General features: G+C 41.8%; 1 long non-coding RNA gene across 1 annotated transcript; it reads left to right on the top strand.

The window, feature by feature from the left end:
* Nucleotides 1-824: 824 nt before the first annotated feature.
* LOC135519182 (uncharacterized) lies at nt 825-20,733 on the top strand. Its single transcript, XR_010452280.1, has 3 exons — nt 825-894; nt 13,489-15,589; nt 15,830-20,733. It is a non-coding gene; the product is annotated as an uncharacterized LOC135519182 (long non-coding RNA).
* The last annotated feature ends 4,163 nt before the right edge of the window (nt 20,734-24,896 follow it).

The following is a 24,896-nucleotide window of genomic DNA, read 5'->3' as shown; positions in this document are numbered from 1 at the left end:
CTACATCTTGTCTAGGCTACTGTAAACTATCTGAATTTACATGTAGGCCTATCAGGAGCTATAGGCTACCAGTTAATCTCCAAAATGGGCCATTTATAACGGTTTGTAGGCTTAACATCTGAGACATGGCAGCACAATTGCCAGAAAATAGACTAACATTAGCTTTTTATGTTCATCCAGGTGTTTCTTGCTCAGAGATTGAGATCCTCAGTCCAATTTTCATCACTCAAACTTTACATTTATAAACCTGGTTTGAGCCCTGAATGCTGATTGGCTGAAAGCCTTGGTATACCTATTACTGTTCGAATTACAGTGGTAACCAGTTTATAATAGCAATAAGGCCCCCGGGGATATGTGGTATATGGCCAATATATCATGACTAACGGCTGAATCCAGGCACTCCACATTGCACCTAGAGTAAAAAACAGCCCTTAGCCGTGGTATATTGGCCATATACCATAGCCCTTGTGCCTTATGCCATAATAAAGGAATTTGAATATGTGGCAAGAGAAAATATAATTGCCCCCTTTATAAAGTCAACAGATCATTTTCCATGTATGGATGTCGATTTAACTCGTTTGACTGCTATTATTATAATTAAGCAATGTCATATAGCTTGCAATAAGTGTTATTTTGAAACCCGAATTTCGCTTCCAACGTCGTTACTATAATATTCCTTCTTAATTGTCTCGATAACGTTATGGGAAAAGTGTTTATTGTATAGATATGGCAACTCCCCTCTTGCTGTTTTGCGGCTAGTTTTATGTGGGTTTTGTGTGGTCATTGAGCTAGAAAATGTGCCTTGATCTGGCAACCCTGGGCGCATGCTATCCTCGATTTATCTCAGGGCACAACAGTGGCGCTAGCTATATCGTTTCAAGCTCTGCTCCTCCGGTAAGAACGTCATAGACGTTTATTCCAATTTTACGGTTAATTAGTCAACGTTACAACACGTGCTTAGGTGTTAGCTCCCTCGAGTCGCTGTATTATGAAGTCAACATTTGTTTATCTCATTTTCTGGCCTGCGGTGGGAGGGTACTATATTACCAAATATTTTTACAACTAACCCTTATTGTTCTATCTGTGACATTCCCCTGCTCTCGCATTGTTTCGCTCGCTCTCTGTCGGACGTGAGGCAGTGCTGCTTGCTGACGTAATGGAGTGGTGGTGGGGGTGTTATTTTAGCCCTTTTTTGAAAAGGTTTGTATTAGTGTTGTAAAAAATACTTATACTGAGAATAAATATTAGTTTTTTGGTCTGTCAGCTATTTTATTGACACAAACCACTGACTCAAACAGGTCAGATTGTAGATATGTAGCTAACAGTATAGCCGAAGCGGGAACGCCAAGCAGATGCGTCACATTTATACATCCAGTAAAGATCTGTCTCATTGTTCTATCTATGGTATAGCACCCCCCCACTTCTCTCCAGAAAATGGGCGTGACTTCACATCGTTTTCAGATTTTAAGAAAATGGCGGAATGCTGATGAAATCCGACGAGAGCGGATACAAATTCAATGCTTAAACAAATTAATTATTTAAACTAATTATGACAAATGTTAAGAACATGTTGTGCAATGTAATGACTTTTCATATAGGTTATGTTACACGTTATGTTGGCTGACAATTTGTTAGCTACACTATCCTTACGAACTGATTAGCATTACATCAGTATGTGCCGGTGTTTAGCTCGTTACCTAACGTTAGTTGACTACTAATACATCGAACTTGCCAGGCAGTATATTAACTATAATCTAACTGCCAAACGTTTATTGACTTGATTATTCACGTCATTCTTAGCTAAGTGGTGTAGTCGAGGTGCGTTCTCAACGGACATGGTTAATTCTGGCTATCTACTCCGATTTCAGAGCACTCTCGTCTGAGTGTGCCAGAGCGCAGAATGACTGATGCAATTACGAGGGCGAGTAAAATGGTCAGAGTGAGGTGTTCTCTCAATTGTGTCTGGAAATAGCTAGCAAGCTAGCCAACATTAGCTAGTTAGCTTGGGTGCTTTTATTTTATTTCACCTTTATTTAACCAGGTCGGCCAGTTGAGAACAAGTTATAATTTACAACTGCGACCTGGCCAAGTTAAAGCAAAGCAGTGCGACAAAACGACAACACAGAGTTACACATGGAATAAACAAACATAGTAAATAACACAATAGAAAATCTGTATAGAGTGCGTGCTAAGGAGGTAAGGCAATAAATAGGCCATAGTGGCAAAATAATTACAATTTAGCAATTGGAGTGATAATGTACGGACGAGGATATGAAAGTAGAAATACTGGTGTGCAAAAGAGCAGAAAAAAACAACAAATATGGGGATGAGGTAGGCAGTTGGTTGGGCTATTTACAGCTGCAGCGATCGCTAAACTGCTCTGACAGCTGATGCTTGAAGTTTAGTGAGGGAGATATGTCTCCAACTTCAGTGATTTTTGCCATTCGTTCCAGTCATTGGCAGCAGAGAACTGGAAGGAAAGGTGGCCAAAGTAGGTGTTGGCTTTGGGGATGACCAGTGAAATATATCTGCTGGAGCGCGTGCTACGAGTGGGTGCTGCTATGGTGACCAGTGAGCTGAGATAAGTCGGGGCTTTACCTAGCAGAGATTTGTAGATAACCTGTAGCCAGTGGGTTTGGCGACGAGTATGAAGCGAGGGCCAGCCAACGAGAGCGTACAGGTCGCAATGGTGTGTAGTGTATGGGGCTTTGGTGACAAAACAGATGGCACTGTGATAGACTGCATCCAGTTTGTTGAGTAGAGTGTTGGAGGCTATTTTATAGATGACATCACCGAAGTCGAGGATTGGTAGGATGGTCAGTTTTACAAGGGTATGTTTGGCAGCATGAGTGAAGGATGCTCTGTTGCGATACAGGAAGCCAATTCTAGAATTAATTTTGGATTGGAGATGCTTAATGTGAGTCTGGAAGGAGAGTTTACAGTTTAACCAGACACCCAGGTATTTGTAGTTGTCCACGTATTCTAAGTCAGAGCCGTCCAGAGTAGTGATGCTGGACGGGCGAGCAGGTGCGGGCAGTGATTGATTGAATAGCATGCATTTAGTTTTACTTGCAGTTGGGCTCCATGGAAGGAGAGTTGTATGGCATTGAAGCTCGTCTGGAGGTTAGTTAACATTAACACAGTGTCCAAAGAGGTGCCAGAAGTAGACAGAATGGTGTCGTCTGCGTAGAGGTGGATCAGAGAATCACCAGCAGCAAGAGCAACATCATTGATGTATACAGAAAAGAGAGTCGGCCTGAGAATTGAACCCTGTGGCACACCCATAGAGACTGCCAGAGGTCCGGACAACAGGCCCTCCGATTTGACACACTGAACTCTATTAGAGAAGTAGTTGGTAAACCAGGCAAGGCAATCATTTGAGAAACCAAGGCTGTCGAGTCTGCCAATAAGAATGTTGTGATTGATATAGTCAAAAGCCTTGGCCAGGTCGATGAATACGGCTGCACAGTAATGTCTCTTATCGATGGCGGTTATGATGTCGTTTAGGACCTTGAGCGTGGCTGAGGTGCACCCGTGGCCAGCTCTGAAACCAGATTGCATAGCAGAGAAGGTACGGTGGGATTCGAAATGGTCGGTAATCTGTTTGTTAACTTGGCTTTCGAAGACCTTAGAAAGACAGGGTAGGATAGATATAGGTCTGTAGCAGTTTGGGTCTAGAGTGTCACCCCCTTTGAAGAGGGGGATGACCACAGCAGCTTTCCAATCTTTGGGAATCTCAGACGATACGAAAGAGAGGTTGAAAAGGCTAGTAATAGGGTTTGCAACAATTTCGGCAGATCATTTTAGAAAGAGAGAGTCCAGATTGTCTAGCCCGGCTGATTTGTATGGGTCCAGATTATGCAGCTCTTTCAGAACATCAGCTATCTGGATTTGGGTGAAGGAGAAATGGTGGGGGCTTTGGCGGGTTGCTGTGGAGGGTGCCGAGGTAGGGGTAGCCAGGTGGAAAGCATGGCCAGCCGTAGCGAAATGCTTATTGAAATTCTCAATTATAGTGGATTTATCAGTGGTAACAGTTTCCTAGCCTCAGTGCAGTGGGCAGCTGGGAGGAGGTGCTCTTATTCTCCATGGACTTTACAGTGTCCTAGAACTTTTTTGAGTTAGTACTACAGGATGCAAATTTCTGTTTGATAAAGCTAGCCTTAGCTTTTCTAACTGCCTGTGTATATTTGTTCATAACTTCCCTGAAAAGTTGCATATCACGGGGGCTATTCGATGCTAGCCTCAGTGCAGTGGGCAGCTGGGAGGAGGTGCTCTTATTCTCCATGGACTTTACAGTGTCCTAGAACCTTTTTGAGTTAGTACTACAGGATGCAAATTTCTGTTTGATAAAGCTAGCCTTAGCTTTTCTAACTGCCTGTGTATATTTGTTCATAACTTCCCTGAAAAGTTGCATATCACGGGGGCTATTCGATGCTAATGCAGAATGCCACAGGATGTTTTTGTGCTGGTCAAGAGCAGACAGGTCGGGAGTGAACCAAGGACTATATCTATTCCTAGTTCTAAAATGTTCGAGTGGGGCATGCTTATTTAATGAAGGCACTTTTAAAGACTAGCCAGGCGTCACCTACTATCCGGATGAGGTCAATGTCATTCCAGGATACCCCCGCCAGGTCGATTTGAAAGGCCTGCTCGCGGAAGTGTTTTAGGGAGCGTTTGACAGTGATGAGGGGTGGTCGTTTGGTCGCAGACTCATTACGGATGCAGGCAATGAGGCAGTGATCGCTGAGATCTTGATTGAAAACAGCAGAGGTATATTTGGAGGGCGAGTTAGATAGGATGACATCTATGATGGTGCCTGTGTTTACTGATTTGGGGTTATACCTGCTAGGTTCATTGATAATTTGTGTGATATTGAAGGCATCAAGCTTGGATTGTAGGATGGCCGGGGTGTTAAGCATGTCCCAGGTCACCTAGTAGCAAGAGCTCAGAAGATAGATGGGTGGCAATCAATTCACATATGGTATCGAGGGCACAGCTGGGGGCAAAGGGAGGTTTATAGCAAGAGGCAACAGTGAGAGACTTGTTTCTGGAAAGGTGAATTTTTAGAAGTAGAAGCTCGAATTGTTTGGGTACAGACTTGGATAGTAATAAAGAACTCTGCAGGCTATCTTTGCAGTAGATTGCAACACTGCCCCCTTTGGCAGTTCTATCTTGGCAGAAAATGTTATAGTTAGCGATGGAGATTTCAGGGTTTTTTGGTGGTTTTCCTAAGCCAGGATTCAGACACTGCTAAGACATCTGGGTTGGCAGAGTTTGCTTAACCTCTCTGGGCAACCCGACGCGCTAGCGTCCCACCTTGCCAACAATAAATGCAAATGCAAATGCGCCATGCCAAATGCTAATAGCACTCGTTAAAACTCAAACGTTCATTAAAACACACATGCAGGGTACTCAATTCAAGCTTCACTCGTTGTGAATCTAGCCAACAAGTCAGATTTTTAAAATGCTTTTCGGCGAAAGCATGAGAAGCTATTATCTGATAGCATGCAACACCCCGAAATACCTGAAGGGGACGTAAACAAAAGAATTAGCGTAGCCGGCACTACACAAAACGCAGAAATAAAATATAAAACATTCATTACCTTTGACGAGCTTCTTTGTTGGCACTCCTATATGTCCCATAAACATCACAATTGGGTCTTTTTTTCGATTAAATCGGTCCTTGTATACCCAAAATGTCCATTTATGAAGACTGTGATCCAGGAAAAACACTGTTTATAAACGCAACGTTATTTTTTTAAATTAAAAAAGTTGCCTATAAACTTTGACAAAACACTTCAAACTACTTCTGTAATCCAACTTTAGGTATTAGTAAACATTAATAAACGATCAAATTGATCACGGAGCGATCTGTATTCAATAGCAACAAGTTTGGAAAACGTAGTCCACTTTCCCCCTTCCATTTCTTCCTGCTGTGAACCCGACGAAAGGCTGTGCCTATTACTCATATGACCAAGGATTGAGCTGCATAGAATTCACAACACTGGCGACATCGTGTGGAAGCTGTAGGAACTGTAAGCCCATCGTTATCTATTATACCTTGCAATAGACAATACAGAGACTGGCGGATTGATTTTTTCTTCGTCGATTTTGTGATCAGGTTTCCTTGCGATTTTGACCACGAAACACGTTCTGTTATAGTCACAGACATCATTTAACCAGTTTTAGAAACTTCAGAGTGTTTTCTGTGCACACATACTAATCATATGCATATACTATATTCCTGGCATGAGTGGCAGGACATTGAAATGTTGCGCGATTTTTAACAGAATGTTGAAAAAAGTAGCCCGATCTCTAACAGGTTTTTAAGCAGTGAGTAAAACAAACTTAGGGAGGAGGCTTCTAATGTTAACGTGCATGAAACCAAGGCTTTTAACGTTACAGAAGTCAACAAATGAGAGCACCTGGGGAGTGGGAGTGGAGCTAGGCACTGCAGGACCTGGATTAACCTCCACACCACCAGAGGAGAAGTAGGATAAGGGTACGGCTAAAGGCTATATGAACTGGCCGTCTAGCATGTTCGAAACAGAGAGTAAAAGGAGCAGGTTTCTGGGCACGATAGCATAGATTCAAGGCATAGTGTACAGACAAAGGTAAGGTAGGATGTGAGTACATTGGAGGTAAACCTAGGCATTGAGTAATGTTGAGAGAGATATAGTCTCTAGAGATGTTTAAACCAGGTGATGTCATCGCATATGTAGGAGGTGGAACAACATGGTTGGTTAAGGCATATTGAGCAGGGCTAGAGGCTCTACAGTGAAATAAGACAGTAAACACTAACCAGGACAGTAATGGACGAGGCTTATTGACATTAGAGAGAGGCATTCATAGCCAAGTGAACATATGGGTCCAGTGAGTGGTTGGGCTGACTGGGGGACACAGCTATTCAGACAGTTAGCAGGCCGATGCTAACAAGCTAACAGTTAGTTGGCCAGGGCTAAACAAGCTAGCAGTTAGTAGACCGGGGCAAGCTAGCAGTTAGTAGACCAGGTTAGCAAGCAAGCAGTTAGCAGAGGCTAGCAGTTAGCAGACCGGGCAGGCAAGCTAGCAGTCAGCAAACCGGGGCAGGCAAGCTAGCAGTTAGCAGGGGCTAGCAAGTTAGCCTTTGGGGGATGTCGCAATGGGGGTAAGTCTGTTTTTGCCTCTTTGTGCGGTGACGTCGATAGACCAGTCGTGGAATTAGTAGGGTTCCAAGTAGCTCTAGGTAGCTAGCAGGCCTAGCTGGTTAGCAGAATGGGCCCTCAGCAGGCGTCGCGCCTGAGGGGGCTGTTGGAGTCCTCGGGCAGATTATGTCGGTATTCCAAGTTGAGGTTTAGTAAAATATTTTAAAAAGATATGCGAAGAAAAAGATGTAAACGATATATACAAGGGACACGACAGGACAAAGACGTCTGACTGCTACGCCATCTTGGATCAAAGTAACGGAATTACATTTGCTTCCCTACAGGCCTGAGGGCACACACTTTCTGGTAGGCTTTGATGGAACATCGGGCAAATAGGAGTGGCAATATCATCTGCTATTATCGTCCAAGTCGGAGGATTTTCCATCCAAGTTGTCAGACCCCGTGGCTTGTCATTGTTGATAGACAACAATCATTTTTTTAAATTATTTCACTCACTTTATGAAATTCAAAATTACAATGCTTGTCTTTCATTGTTTGGTCAGTTATACTTGGGATGTATAGTAGAGGTCGACCGATTATGATTTTTCAATACCGATACCGATTATTGGAGGACAAAAATAGCGATTAATTGGTCGATTTAAAAAAATTTAAATATATATATTTTTTAATGTATTTGTAATAATGACAATTACAACAATACTGAATGAACACTTATTTTAACTTAATATAATACATCAATAAAATCAATTTAGCCTCAAATAAATAATGAAACGTTTTAAATTATGCAAAAATAAAGTGTTTTAGAAGAAAGTAAAAGTGCAATATGTGCCATGAAAGAAAGCTAACGTTTAAGTTCCTTGCTCAGAACATGAGAACATATGAAAGCTGGTGGTTCCTTTTAACATGAGTCTTCAATATTCCCAGGTAAGAAGTTTTAGATTGTAGTTATTATAGAAATTATAGGACTATTTCTCTCTATACCATTTGTATTTCATGTACCTTTGACTATTGGATGTTCTTATAGGCACTTTAGTATTGCCAGTGTAACAGTATAGCTTCCGTTCCTCTCCTCGCTCCTCCCTAGGTTCGAACCAGGAACACAACGATAACAGCCACACTCAAAGCAGCTTTACCCATGCAGAGCAAGGGGAACAACCACTCCAAGTCTCAGAGCGAGTGACATTTGAAACGCTATTAGCGCGCACCCTGCTAACTAGCTAGCCATTTCACACCGGTTACACAAGCCTAATCTCGGAAGTTGATAGGCTTGAAGTCATAAACAGCGCAATGCTTGACGCACAACGAAGAGCTGCTGGCAAAACGCACGAAGGTGCTGTTTGAATGCTTATGAGCCTCCTGGTGCCTACCACCGCTAAGTCAGACTGCTCTATCAAATCATAGACTTAATTATAACATAATAACACACAGAAATACGAGCCTTGGGTCATTAATATGGTTGAATCCGGAAACTATCATCTCGAAAACAAGACAAGAAATCATTCTTTCAGTGAAATACGGAAATGTTCCGTATTTTATCTAAGGGGTGGCACCCATTAGTCTAATATTCCTGTTACATTGCACAACCTTCAATGTTATGTCATAATTACGTAAAATTCTGGAAAATTAGGCAGCCCAAGCTGTTGCATATACCCTGAAGGGACACAATTTCACCTGGTTAATATTGCCTGCTAACCTGGATTTCAGTTAGCTAAATATGCAGGTTTAAAAATATATACTTCTGTCTATTGATTTTAAGAAAGGCATTGATGTTCATGGTTAGGTACACATTGGAGCAACGATACGCACCCCATCGATTATATGCAACGCAGGACACGCTAGATAAACTACTTATATCATCAACCATGTGTAGTTAACTAGTGATTATGATTGATTGTTTTTTTATAAGATAAGTTTATTAATGCTAGCTAGCAACTTACCTTGGCTTACTGATTCACGTATCAGGCAGGCTCCTCGTGAGGCAGGTGGTGAGAGCGTTGGACTAGTTAACTGTAAGGTTGCAAGATTGAATCCCCTGAGCTGACAAGGTGAAAATCTGTCGTTCTGCCCCTGAATGAGGCAGTTAACCCACCGTTCCTAGGCTGTCATTGAAAATAAGAAGGTGTTCTTAACTGACTTGCCTAGTTAAATAAAGATTAAATAAAGGTGTAAAAAAATAAAATAATAAATAAATCGGCCAAATCGGTGTCCAAAAATACAGATTTCCAATTGTTATGAAAACTTGAAATCAGCCCGAATTATTCAGCCATTCCGATTAATCGATCGACCTCTAATGTGTAGTGTCAGCGTTTGTTGCTGGAATGTCATGCCTAAGTTTGCTAATCTTGCCAGTGAAAAAATCATTGTAATTGGCAAAATCATTGTAATTGGCAATGTTAGTGCGTTTTTTTGATGAATGAGCTATCTGATTCAATGAATGATGTAACCAAGTTTGCCTTTTTTCCAAAAATGTCATTTAAGGTGCTCCAAAGCTTTCATAGTGCAGTTTCTTCTTTTTATTCAGTTTATTTGCATGATTTCTCAATTTGCAGTGTGTTTGCCAATCGGTTGTGCAGCCAGACTTATTAGCCATTCCTTTTGCCTCATTCCTCTCAACCATACACTTTTTCAATTCCTCATCAATCCACAGGGATTTAACAGTTTTTACAGTTATTTTCCTAATGGGTGCATACTTATTATTAACTGGAATAAGCAATTTCATAAATGTTTCGAGTGCAGCATCTGGTTGCTCCTCATTACACCACAGACCAACAAATATTATTTACATCAACAACATAGGAATCACTACAAAACTTATTGTATGACCTCTTATATACTATATTAGGCCCAGCCTTTGGATATGGCTACTATATTGTGATCACTACATCTGATGGATTTGGATACTGCTTTAAAGCATATTTCTGCAGTATTTGTAAAGATGTGATCAATACATGTGATTATTTTATTCCTGTGCTGTTTGCAACTACCCTGGTAGGTTGACTGACCCTGAACCAGGTTGCAGGCACTAGTTACAGTTTGAAACTTTCTCTTGAGTGGGCAGCCTGATGAAAGCCAGTCAATATTTAAATCACCCAGAATATATACCTCTCTGTTGACATCACATACAGTGCATTCGGAAAGTATTCAGACCCCATGACTTTTCCACATTATGTTGAGTTACAGCCTTATTCTACAATGGATTTAATACATGTTTTGCCTCATCAATCTACACACAATACCCGATAATGACAAAGCGAAATCAGGTCTTTACAAATTTGTGAAAATATCTTAGAAACAAAATAGAAATACCTTATTTACATTCAGAACCAGTCAAAAGTTTGGACACACCTAGTCATTCCAGGGTTTTTCTTTATTTTTACTATTTTCTACATTATAGAATAACAGTGATGACATCAAAACTATGAAATAACACATATGGAATCATGTAATAACCAAAAAAGTGTTAAACAAATCCAAATATATTTTATATTTGAGATTGTTCAATACTTTGCCTTGATGACAGTTTTGCACACTCTTGGCATTCTCTCAACCAGCTTCATGAGGTAGTCACCTGGAATGCATTTTAAGGTGTGCCTTATTAGAAGTTAATTTATGGAATTTCTTTCCTTAATGCATTTGAGACAATCAGTTGTATTGTGACAAGGTAGGGGTGGTATACAGAAGATGGCCCTATTTGGTAAAAGACCAAGTCCATATGGCATGAACAGCTCAAAAAAGCAAATAGAAACGACATGAAGGTCAGTAAATCCGGAAAATTTCAAGAACTTTGAAAGTGTCTTAGAATGAAGTCTGAAAAACCATCAAAAGTTTTGGTTCCATCCGCCGTGTCTTTGTGAGACACAGAGTAGGTGAACGGATGATCTCTGCATGTGTGGTTCCCACTGTGAAGTAAGAGGTGTGGTGGTGCTTTGCTGTTTTGATGTCTTCACTATTATTCTACAATGTAGAAAATAGTAAAAATAAAGAAAAACCCTTGAATAAGTAGGTGTGTCCTACTTTTGACAACTTGTTTGGAGTCCACCTGTGGTAAATTCAATTAATTGGAAAAGATTTGCAAAGGCACACACCTGTCTATAAAAGGTCCAACAGTTGACTGTGCATGTCAGAGCAGAAACCAAGCCATGAGGTCGAAGAAATTGTCCGTAGAGCGCCGAGACAGGATTGTGTCGAGGCACAGATCTGAGGAAGGGTACCAAAACATTTCTGCAGCATCAAAGTGCCGCAAGAACACAGTGGCCTCCATCATTCTTAAATGGAAGACGTTTGGAACCACCAAGACTTCCTAGAGCAATTGGTGGAGACGGGCCTTGGTCAGGGAGGTGACCAAGAACCCGATGGTCACTCTGACAGAGCTCCAGAGTTCCTCTTCCAGAAGGACACCCATCTCTGCAGCACTCCACCAATTAGGTCTTTATGGTAGAGTGGCCAGATGGAAGCCATTCCTCAGTAAAAAGCACATGACAGCCCACTTGGAGGCACCTAAAGGACTCTCAGACCTTGAGAAACAAGGTTTTCTGATCTGATGAAACAAAGATTGAACTCTGGCTTGAATAGGAAACCTGGCACCATCCCTATATTGAAGCATGGTGGTGGCAGCATCATGCTGTGGGGATGTTTTTCAGCTGCAGGGACTGGGTGACTAGACAGGATCGAGGGGAAATGGAACGGAGCAAAGTACAGAGAGATCTTTGATGAAAACCTGCTCCAGAGGGCTCAGGACCTCACTGGGGCGAAGGTTCACCCTCCAACAGGATAACGACCCTAAGCACACAGCCAAGACAACACAGAAGTGGCTTTGGGTCAAGTCTCTGAATGTCCTTGAGTGGCCAGCCAGAGCCTGGACTTGAACCCGATCTAACATCTCTGGAGAGACTTGAAAATAGCTATGCAGCGACGCTCCCCATCAAACCTGACAGTTTGAGAGGATCTGCAGAGAAGAATGGGGAAAACTCCCCAAATACAGGCGTGTCAAGCTTGTAACGTCATGCCCAAGGGTCTGAAAGGGTCTGAATAATTATGTGAATGTAATTTTGAAGTTTTTATTTTTAATATATTTGCAAAAACCTGTTTTTGCTTTGTCATTATGGGGTATTGTGTATAGATTGATGAGTGGAGAAAACAATTTAATCAGTTTTAGAGTAAGGCTGTAACGTAACAGTATGTGGAAAAGGTCAAGGTTTCTGAATACTTTCCGATGCACTGTATATGTGATCGTATACAAATGTAAGCAAGGTGTAAAATGATTATGTTTTAGTCAAATATTATACAAATGTAAGCTAGGTGTAAAATGATTATGTTTTAGTCAAATATTATATCTGTTTGGGCTTGCAGTCAATTTGCAGTCTACAAATAATTTGTAATTATGATCTGGCACCCTGACCATCCGCCAGAAATTACATTATGGTTACATTTTCTGGCAATAGCTCTGATGGACATTCCTGCAGTCTACATGCCAATCGCACACTCCCTCAAAACTTGAGACATTTGTGGCATTGTGTTGTGTGATGATAAAACTACACATTTTAAAGTGGCCTTTTATTGTCCTCCAACACAAGATGCACCTGTGTAATGATCATGCTGTTTAATCAGCTTCTTGATCTGCTACACCTGTCTGGTGGATGGATTAGTTTGGCATAGGAGAAATGCTCACAAACAGGGATGTAAACAAATTTGTGTACAGAATTTGAGAGATATAAGATTTTTGTGCATGTGGAAAATTTCAGGGATTTTTTTATTTCAGCTCATGAAACATGGGACATACACTTTACATGTTGTGTACATATTTTGTTCAGTACATGACTAGGATTGTGCCATTTGTCTCCTGGACAATGAAAGAATGTTCATATGAAAACCAATAGAACAGGAGAGAAATGCATGATTTCAATGGCATATGAGGAAGTTTTTATGAAATCATTGCCTCCATGTTTGGGACGGCAGGGTAGCCTAGTGGTCAGAGCATTGGACTAGTAACTGAAAGGTTGCAAGTTCGAATCCCTGAGCTGACAAGGTACAAATCTGTCGTTCTGCCCCTGAACAGGCAGTTAACCCACTGTTCCTAAGCATGACTGTCAAATGTATTTTTGATTGTCATATTTGTCCATCAATTAATAAAAAGCATTATTTTGCAAAGGGATTTTTTTTCTTTTCGGTCAGAAACCCTGAGCAGAGCTCATTTATGATTACTTTGTAATCAACCTGCTCGCCTAAACAGTGGTTGGCTATATTCCTATTTCTTCACATACGCACAGCTTGTACCTGAGATACTTCCATTCAACATTTTTACCATGTACTATAGGCTCATGATGGGTTTCTGTGTTTTGTGTAGGTGCAGATGGTAGCAGCCTAAACGATGGATGGGGAACACCAGGAAGAGAATCCTTTACACGAGAAAGAAAATCCTCTACACAATGAAGAGAAGACTTCAAGTGATGTGGAGAAGACTTTATATGACATGGAGAGAGCTTTATGTGACATAAAAAATAGTGCTGAAGAGAACAGTTCAAGTGATGATAACAGTTCAGGTGATGAGGTAGAAGAACAAAGACTGGATTCAAACCTCCCAAGTGGTTCAGATCCTCTTCCATCTAATGCAGAAAGCCCCTGCGATAATCGTGAATCTGAGCCGTCCCCCCAAAAAGCACAAGCGAAAAAAACTCGCCCCAAGAAGTTTGCGCCACGGAAAGGCACAAGGTCAAGCCTACGTACCAGCACAAAATTGACAGTCAGTGCATGTGATACGACAGATGATGGTAAAAGAAAATTGGACAAAAAGCACTTCTGCCTGTATTGCAATGAACCACACCACAACATTGCAAGACATTTAGAAAGGATGCACACAGAAGAAGCAGCTGTTGGTCATGCTATCAGCTTCCCAAAACTCTCCAAAATCAGGTCTCTGTTGCTTGACCAACTCCGTAACAAAGGCAACTATCAACACAACTTTGAAGTTCTTCAAAGTGGAGATGGGGAAATTGTGAGAAAGTGTAGACCATCTAATGATGGCGTTTCTGTGCGTGACTGCCTGCCCTGCCAACACTGCTTAGCTTTTTTCTCGAAAATTGATTTATGGAAGCATGAGAGCTCATGTAATGCCAGAAAAGGACATGATGAAACAAGGGGAGGAAAAAGAGTGAGGATCCAGGCTGCATCCTCTCAACTTGTTCCATTGCCTGTCTATTCTACTGGAGGATGTGAAGAAATAATACACAATATGAATCAAGATGACATCTCATGCCACATCAAAAATGATCCCCTCATATGTAAATATGGCAATGCACTATCTGCAAAGCATGGTCATGCCAAGTCACAGTTTACTTACATTGGTTCAAAAATGAGGGAATTGGCTAGATTTGTACTTGCTGTAAATGAGATGGACTGTGGTGTTCAATATCTGCATGAAGTATGTGTACCATCCAAATTCAAATTGGCCGTTCATGCTGCCAGGAAAATGAGTGGTCATGACCCTGCCTCCGACAGGTACAAGACCCCATCTCTTGCTTTAAAGATGGGCTATTCCTTGAAAAGAGCTACCGAAATAGCTTTTGGGGAGAGTCGTATGACAGAGGACCGTGAGGCAGAGGAACAAGCCAAAAGGTTCATTGAACTTCTTGAAAACGATTGGAATAACTGTTTTTCCGGTCTATCCCTCAGCGCTGTCCCTCAGTGTGATGAAGTTGATGTGTCTTCACTAACTGAGGATTTGATCAAACTTCAGAAGTTTCTCAAGGTTGCAGAGGACACAGCGAAGAAAGAATTGCTGGAGAACCCCACCAACACTGTTTGGAAAAAGCTCAATGAAACTCTTCTTGCAGAAATAGCTCTCTTCAACAGAAAAAGGACAGGGGAAGTTGCGAAAATGCTGTTGGAAACGTACACAAACAGGAAGAAAGCTCCAGCTAGTGCAGACATTTTCAATAACCTCTCAAGGCTGGAGCAGGAAATTGGAGACAACAAATTAACCAGGTTGGAAATAGAAGGCAAAAATGGTAGGAAAATGCCAGTCTTACTAACGGAGAGGATGATCTCATCTCTCGAGATCCTTATTGCAAACAGAGACAAAGTTGGTGTGTCAAAGGACAACCCTTATGTCTTTGCACGTAGCCTGGATGCAGCAAGCTACATCAGAGGGTTTGACTGTCTGAGGAAGTGTGCACATGAGTGTGATGCAAAGAATCCTGAAAGTCTGATCCATGCGACAGTGAGGAAAGAGGTTGCTATCCATTGCCAACTACTAAACTTGAATGAAAGTGAATTGGATCAGGTGGCAAAGTTATTGGGACATGACACCCAGGTCCATAAAGAGTACTACAGGCTCTCTGAAAATGCAGCACATCTAGCAGAAATCAGCAAACTGCTGCTTGCAATGGATCAGGTTCCAGTGGTAATTCCAGGGCCATCTGAGGAAAGGGTTGTTTCTCCTACATATGGTGAGTATTAGTTGCTTTACAGGGTATTTGGAGAAAGATGTCCATTGTGTTTTAAGGGGTTAAATGATAAATTCAGTGGAAAAATCTGTTGTTTTTGTGCCATTTACATGTTCACGAGACCTACATTTTTGAGAAGCTGGCAACTCATTACTCTATAGTGTTTGCTCTTTTCCTCTTCACAATATATGATAATGGCACATGTTCATGAATCCTTTTCTTCTGTTTCTATTGATTTCATAGGGACATCTTCTGCAGGGACATACCCAGCTTGGACAGATACTGGAAGGACATATCCTACCGAGACATGTCCTACTGGGTCATCATATCCTACAGAGACATATTCAGCGAAGTCGTATACTGTGGAGGCACAGCCTTCAAGGTCATATCATGCTGGGACATATCCTGAGAAGTCATATCCTTCAGGATCACATTCTGCGAGGTCATATTCTGCAGGGACAGATTCTGCGAGAGCATATCCTACCGTGACACATCCTGCAGGGACCGATCCAGCAGGTTCATATGTTGCAGGGACATATACTGCAGGGACTCATCATGCAAGATCATATCCTGCAAGTCCTTATGGCCTTTCATCTCCTGCAACATCATATGCTTCGGGAACTAATCCTGCAAGGTCATATCCTGCAGGAACATATCCTGCACAAACGCTTCCAGCGCGTACAGTTATTACGCCAACACTTCATGCACAGACACTTCCAACGCAGAAACTTCCTGTCAGGACAGTTCCTGCGAGGACAAGTCCTGTGAGGCCGTGGAGTGATGCTGCTAAGGCTGCGGTGAAGCGTCAGTTAGGACACTTTATCTCAATGATGAAGGTTCCAGGTAAACGGGACTGTGAAGTATGCCTCCACAATGAGCCAGCTGTACGAGACAGGACTTGGAGAGACATCAAAAACTATGTGCACAACACAGTAAAATCTATTAAAAGGAAGAAGGGCCTTACAGGAGTGGACCCCAGAAAATGGACAAAGAAAGAATCTGCAAAGATTGCTAAGGAAGAGGTTGGTGGAACAAGGACTGTACCTGCACAGGGTGAAGATGAGAGACTAGAGGCAGGTCCTGTTGCTGTGACAACACAAAGGAAGCAGAAGATATGGAGTGATGAGGCTCAGGCTGCGGTCAGGCGGCAGCTAGGAGACTTCACTAAACTGATGAAGATTCCAGGTAAAACGGAATGTGATGCATGTATTGCAGCTGAACCAGTTCTACAAGGCAGGACATGGAAAGATGTAAAAAACTATGTGCATAACACATTAATGACAATGTGCAGGAGGCATATTTCAGGCAAGCAAAACATGGACCATGAAAAACAAAGTCCAGGGACACAGAAACCAGGGATGCAACAGAAACCAAAGGTGCCGTTGGGACTTCCAGACGATCTTCCTGTTTATCTATACTTATGATTTCTTTGAACTAGTTTCAACACTTTTGATTTAATCTGACCGTCTTTGCTCTCTCCGATCTGACATTGTAAAGCAATAATTATGTAGCATTTTTATAATGTCACAACCTACTTTTTTCTACCTACGTATCCGTTAGGCCTGGGAATTGCTAGGGACCTAACAATACGATTTTATCACAATACGTTGGTGCCAATACTATATATATATGCATGTGTATATATATTGCGATTCCATAAGGACTGCGATTCGATACTTTGATTTTATTGCGATTTGATGTTTCAAACATATTGCTCACCATGTCTGCTGCAGAGGGACAGGAGAGAGACATGAGAAAACAAGTTTTGTTCAGTCATGGAAGTAAGTGCTGAAAACATGTTGGCTCCCCATCTAAAAAGAAGTTGGAGAGCAAGGTAGAGAAGAAAAAATACTGGACCTTTTGGCGCAGGTACAGCCAACTAGCGCTAGCTAACTTGAACTTCCTAGCGAAATAAATTGAGAATCAATACTTGGAGTCATAGAAATGATAAAATATAATTGAAAATAATATTGCGTTACTCTAATGTATTGAGAGAAACAAATCCAGTAGTGGGCCTATCTGTAGCATCTAAGCTACATAGTGAAATATTATGCATGAGCACTAAATATATGTTCAACATTAATAGATTACATGTACAAATTACAGTGAATAGTTTTTAAAACTTTGTAGATGAAAGTTGTGCAAACCTAGACCGTTAAACTGATAACTTTACCTTTTAGATCACACTAATGGTATACTTCACCAAATGGATCTGGATCCAGATGTACAAAATGTTTTGTGTATTCTTGCCTGTACCATTGTATGTGTAGCTAATGTGTAGGTTAGGTTTTGAGTTGAACAACTGACCAGCAAACTTGTGAATTTAGCGGGTTATTCCATTTGAAATTTGTGTGACTTTTAATGGATTTTAAATACATGGCATCACAGGAAATTGGTGGCACCTTAATTGTGGAGGTCGGGCTCGTCGTAATGGCTGAAGTGGAATCAGTGAAATTGTATCAAATACATCAAACATATGGTTTCCATGTGTTGGCCATTCCATTCACTCCGTTCCGACTATTATTATGACCTGTCTTCCCCTCAGCAGCCTCCACTGCATGGCCTACATGCATACACTATCTACATCCATGCATTTTGAAGCATGGTTGAATTTATTATCATGGATATTTTACTTATGTTATTAACGATAGCTAGTATTCCTAGCTACTGGTGTATCAGTAGTTGTTTTTATATTTTAAAAAACCCACTGTTTTTATCATTCCTTTCATTCATGCTAGTTTTTGTGGATATTTGCAACTAGAGCTGACATTCATTTTCATTACTAAGCCAGATTCCCACAGCTCCATGACCCAGTGAGCCATCTCAGTCCTGGTGAGTTGCTTTAGTCAAAAGGTGCTGTAGATTAGGCTTGCCAAGTGGGCAGAGTGCGCGCTTTAGGACCATTGGAAGGTTCTGAAAGGGAAAAATCTGTCCACCTATTGCACCGGGCAAAGTCAGTGACACTTTCAGATCATAGCAAAGGGCCCACTTATGGCTGCATTTCTGATTTTCCACCCTTCTCCCAAAGTGACTGGGAGTATTTTTTTTTTAAAGAAGAAGATATATTTCACCTTTATTTAACCAGGTAGGCCAGTTGAGAACAATTTCTCATTTACAACTGCGACCTGGCCAAGATAAAGCAAGGCAGTGCGACAAAAACAACAACAGTTACACATGGGATAAACAAATGTACAGTCAATAACACAATAGAAAAACTATATACAGTGTGTGCAAATGTAGTAAGATTAGGGAGGTAAGGCAATAAATAGGCCATAGTGGCGAAATCATTTCAATTTAGCATTAACACTGGAGTGATCGATGTGCAGATGATGATGTGCAAGTAGAGATACTGGGGTGCAAAAGAGCAAACAAATAACAATATGGGGATGAGGTAGTTGGGTGGGCTATTTACAGATGGGCTGTGTACAGGTGCAGTGATCAGTTAAGCTGCTCTGACAGCTGATGCTTATAGTTAGTGAGGGAGATATAAGTCTCCAGCTTCAGTGACTTTTGTAGTTCATTCCAGTCATTGGCAGTATTCAAGTCAACTCTGAAAGAAGTGTGGAGAATCCCAAAGCAGCGTGAGTTATGGCTGATGGGTTTAGCTTCAAACCAATGTCTACTTCTCACTTACACTAAGTGTAAAAAACATTAGGAACACCTTCCTAATATTGAGTTGCACCCCCTTTTGCCCTCAGAAAAGCCTCAATTCGTCGGGGCATGGACTCTACAACGTGTCAATTGTTTCACAGGGATGCTAGCCCATGTTGACTCCAATGCTTCCCACAGTTGTGTCAAATTGGCTGGATGTCCTTTGGGTGGTGGACAATTTGTGAAAAACCCAGCAGCCTTGCAGTTCTTGAAACACTTAAAACGGTGCGCCTGGCACCTACTACCATACTCTGTTCAAAGGCACAAATCCTTTGTCTTGCCCATTCTCCCTCTGAATGGCACACATGCATAATCCATGTCTCCAATTGTCTCCAGGCTTAAAAATCGTTTTAACTGGTCTCCTCCCCTTCCTCTACACTCATTGAAATGGATTTAACAAGTGACTTTGCATTTATTGATTAACAATAATTAATTAATACCACCATATAGCTATCTATCTACAGTAGCCTAGATTTGTTTGCATACATTTCTTATGACAACCGATCTGGTATTAGAACATGTACAAATGCTACAAAAACGGTAGCACATAGTTTGCTGGTAGTTATTGTAAAGAAACGAGCACGCGAGAGCTGTCTCACAACGGCAGTTGGTCAGCTTGCTAAAGTTGGTTAGCTTGCTAGCTACTTCCAGACACAAATGAGCGAACTCACTGACCATTTAACTCGCCCCAGCAGAGCTAGTTATCTAGAGCGTTAGTGACTGTAACTGTGTTGCTAGCAACAATTTAATTCCGTTTTTGCCCACCTTTATTGAAAACTGTCATATTCGACGGGTGTTGTGTGTACGTAAGTTCATCAGTTATTCAACAGTTGTAACAATTAAAAATCGTGGGTTATTTGTGCGCTCTTTCACACTCAAGGGAGAGTGCTCTGAAATGGTAAATTATCAAAATGAATTTATGAACACACCCTCAATCAATGCATACTGTATTGTGGAGGCTATCGCCCACAATCATTTATGGTCACTAGTAACTTTTACTATAATGTTGGTTGACTTCCCATCCAATTTCAGGACGCTTTTGGTTCTCCAATCCACGTCTTTGACCAAAAGTTGCTATTGTAAATGTGATTTTGCCAATTGGAATTGGTTCCTTTGTTCTACGTGTGGAATTAGTTTCAGAGAATCACACAAAACCTGTTCCTATTGTACCTGTCTTTCCTGCTAAATATGTAGATCATACGGCTCTAGCGTTCCATGTAATTGTTTTATTGTATAAATAATATAAATTCACTACTGTCTTAACCATATTGATTTCACAACAGCTGTTTAAGTTCAACATTAACGCTGGCTTGTATAGGGTCTGTTGTTACACACCCCACTATTTACTGACTAAAGACATGGACATCATTAATAGTGTTTTTTCTTCAATATGTATTTCTTATTAAGCTGCCTTTTGTTGCCCCCTGGTGCTCATTGTGTACTGTATATGTAAGATACTATATTTGCTTGGTTAATAAATTGTTACTTGATCTAAACTTTCAAATGTTATTTCAGTTCTGAGAATATTCATACAGCTTACTTGATGTTCCAACAGGGATTTAGAATTGTACCAATAACAATTATGGAAAACAAAAGTTTTGAGATTTAAAGGGATACTTCAGGATTTTGGCAATGAGGCCCTTTATCAACTTCCCCAGAGTCAGATGAACTTGTGGATACAATTTTTATGTATCTGTGTCCAGTATGAAGGAAGTTAAGAGGTAGTTTTGTGAGCCAATTCTAACTAGCATTAACACTATGACTGGAAGTCTATGGGTATCTAGTAGGATGCTAGCAGATACCCATAGACTTCCACAACACCCTAGGTAAGTTGAAAATAAGCTAAACCTTCAAAAAGTGATCTGTCCCTTTAATACTTTAAACAATTATACAGATTCAGTACATTTGGATTGCTGCACTTGTTTGGGGGAAAGCTTTTCATCATAATCTCAGACTCCCTCTCCTTCCTTTCTCCTTCCAGGCTCTGGTATCTTGCTCTTACTTTTCCTTGCTAACTTCCTGAGGTAAGATCACAGCCAGGCTGTGCAGGCACTACAGTGTTCATGCCATGGTGCTGAACGACATGTTCCAGCTGCCCATCTTCCTGGTGAGTCTCACTCTATCAGGAGTACTCCTGGCCTGGAGGTCTGGAGAACTGTTTATTTTTTTGTTTGTTCTACCTCATACTTAGTTGATTGATTCATGTCACTGATCTTTTCCTCTTTCAATTACACCCCACAGGACAGTCACTTCATCTACTCATTCAGCCCAGTGCATCAGGCATCAACAAACTGTTCATTTGACTAGCAGAGTCACCTACAACCAAGGTACACATACATATATATACACAAACACACTCATAGCCATAGTGAGAGGGGCTCTAGTCCAAGTTATTGTAAAAGACTGACAAGTTGTTAAAAGGGTTATATAAATAACATTTGATTGATGGACTCCTCTCTCCCCAGGTGAAGCTTCTCGTCTATGCATACCATGTTCAGCTACAGTGAGTTCAGAGTTCACAAGTTGTGTGGACCCCAAGCACAGAATGGGAGATAAAACACACACAAACACAGAGTTTACATAACGTAAACTGACTAGGTGAATCCAGGTGAAAGCTATGATCCCTCGAGACAATTGAGACATGGATTGTGTATGTGGGGCATTCAGAGGGTGAATGGGTAAGACACCAAAATATAAGTGCTTTGAGCAGGGTTAATAACTGCAACGCTGCTGGGTTGTTCACACTCAACCATTTCCAGTGTGTATCAAAAATGACCAGCAGCCTGGTGCATAACTGTGGGAAGCATTGGAGTCACCATGGGCCAGTATCCCTGTGAAACACTTTCGACACCTTGTGAAGTCCATGCCCCGATTAATTGATTCTGTTCTGAAGGTAAAAGGGGTTGCAACTCAATATTAGGAAGGTGTTCCTAATGTTTTGTGCACTTTGTAGATGCATGCATAATCACAAAATATGAAGAACAGTTTGAGCCACACCCCAGGCTACCTTCAGATAAAGTTGTTGGACATTCAGCATCCACACAGAGTTTGAGACACTGTTTCTGTGGCAGAGGATTAAAGGACAAGAACAGAAACAACACATCTCAACCCTATCCAATCATGTCTATGTCTGTGTGTATGATTCGTATGTGTGTGTGTAATGGGACAATAGCCTGATGTTTTGTTTGTGGGAGCTGGGTGCTCTTGATGGCATAAAAGGCAGCGAGATGCCATCAACTATTACAGATAACAAAGGGAAACCCAGCTGTGAGCTGCCTAGTAATGCAAGCCTACAAGATGAGCTAAATGCTGTCTACGCTCGCTTCGAGGCAAGCAACACTGAACCATGTGTGAAAACACCAGCTATTCCGTACGACTGTGTGATCACTCTGTAGCCGATGTGAGTAAGACCTTGAAACAAGTTGCAGGGCCAGACCGATTACCAGGACGTGTACTCTGAGCATGCGCTGACCAACTGGCAAGTCACTGACATTTTCAACCTCTCCCTGACCCAGTCTGTAATACCTACATGTTTCAAGCAGACCACCATACTACCTGTGCCCTAGACCGCCCAGGTAACTACTCTAAATTACTATCACCCCGTAGTACTAACAACTGTAGCCATGAAATGCTTTGAAAGGCTGGTCATGGCTCACATCAACACCATCATCCCAGACACCCAGGACCCACTCCGATTCACATACTGCACCAACAGATCCACAGATGACACAGTCTATATCGCACTCCACACTGCCCTTTCCCACTTGGACAAAAGGAACACTTACAGTTGAAGTCGGAAGTTTACATACACCTTAGCCAAATACATTTAAACTCAGTTTTTCACAATTTCTGACATTTAATCCTAGTAAAAATTCCCTGTCTTAGGTCAGTTAGGATCACCACTTTATTTTAAGAATGTGAAATGTCAGAATAATATTAGAGTGATTTATTTCAGCTTTTATTTCTTTCATTACATTCCCAATGGGTCAGAAGTTTACATACACTCAATTAGTATTTGGTTTAACTTGGATCAAACGTTTCAGTTAGCCTTCCACAAGCTTCCCACAATAAGTTGGGTGAATTTTGCCCATTCCTCCTGACAGAGCTGGTTAAACTGTGTCAGGTTTGTAGGCCTCCTTGCTCACACACACTTTTTCAGTTCTGCACACAAATTGTCTATAGGATTGAGTTCAGGGCTTTGTGATGGCCCCTCCAATACCTTGACTTTGTTGTCCTTAAGCCATTTTGCCACAACTTTGGAAGTATGCTTGGGGTCATTGTCCATTTGGAAGACCCATTTGTGACCAAGCTTTAACTTCCTGACTGATGTCTTGAGATGTTGTTTCAATATATCCACATCATTTTCTTCATGATGCCATCTATTGCATGAAGTGCACCAGTCCCTCCTGCAGCAAAGCACCCCTACAACATGATGATGCCACCCCCGTGCTTCACTGTTGGGATGGTGTTCTTCGTCTTGCAAGCCTCCCCCTTTTTCCTCCTAACATAACGATGGTCATTATGGCCAAACAGTTCTATTTTTGTTTCATCAGACCAGGGGACATTTCTCCAAAAAGTACGATCTTTGTCCCCATGTGCAGTTGCAAACTGTAGTCTCGCTTTTTTATGGTGGTTTTGGAGCAGTGGCTTCTTCCTTGCTGAGCGGCCTTTCAGGTTATGACAATATAGGACTCGTTTTACTGTGGCTATAGATACTTTTGTAACTGTGTACTCCAGCATCTTCACAAGGTCCTTTGCTGTTGTTCTGGGATTGATTTGCACTTTTTGCACCAAAGTATGTTCATTTCTAGGAGACAGAACGCGTCTCCTTCCTGAGCGGTGTTATGTGGAGCGACACAGGGGAACCCAAGAGCAGACTCCGATGAGGAAACAGGGATAAATGAACCAAAATATTTATTGTTACACAGAGAGATAAGGAGTGCAGATCCGGGGAGGCTCAGATGAGTTGCAGAAAAAACAGATGTGGAGACTGAGGTTGGAGTTAGCTGAGTAGAACAGGGTGAACAGGTCCTGAGGGGAATCCAAGGTAGTGGTGGTGAGTAATATCCAGCTCAAGGTAGTTGGGTGGTGAGATGTGGAGACAGGAGACAGGAGCCAGAGACAGAGCGGTAACTGCAATGAGAGGATAAGTGGTAACCACTTTCAGGGGCAAGTCCTTAGATGTAAGCCATACCTTTTGGCCTGGAGTGTAGACTGGGGCTGAAGCAACCGACGGAGGGCACCGCTACTTCGACCTCTTGGGCAGGGAACAAGCGAGGTTGGTAACCGAGAGCACACTCAAAGGGAGACATTCCCGATGAGGCGTTGATGAGGGTGTTGTGGGTATATTCCACCCAGGGTAGCTGAGCACTCCAGGAGGAAGGAATAGCAGAAGTCACACAGTGTATTGCAGTTTCCAATTCCTGATTGGCCCACTCAGTCTGGCCATTGGTCTGGGGGTGATATCCAAACGAAAGGCTGACATTAATGCCCAGAGCTATGAAGAAGGCTCTCCATACCTGGGATGTTAACTGGGGTCCCCTGTCAGAAACAATGTCACTAGGGATGCCATATAGCCGCCAAACATGGGATTCCAGCAGGTCTGCAGTCTCCCGGGAGGAAGGAAGCTTGGAGGGGAATGAAGTGAGTTTTGGAAAAT

This window comes from Oncorhynchus masou, chromosome 29 (assembly GCF_036934945.1).
Source record: "Oncorhynchus masou masou isolate Uvic2021 chromosome 29, UVic_Omas_1.1, whole genome shotgun sequence".
In the NCBI taxonomy this organism is placed as follows: Eukaryota; Metazoa; Chordata; class Actinopteri; order Salmoniformes; family Salmonidae; genus Oncorhynchus; species Oncorhynchus masou.
Note: the sequence above shows the minus strand (reverse complement) of the source record. Positions and strands in the feature narration are given on the sequence as shown.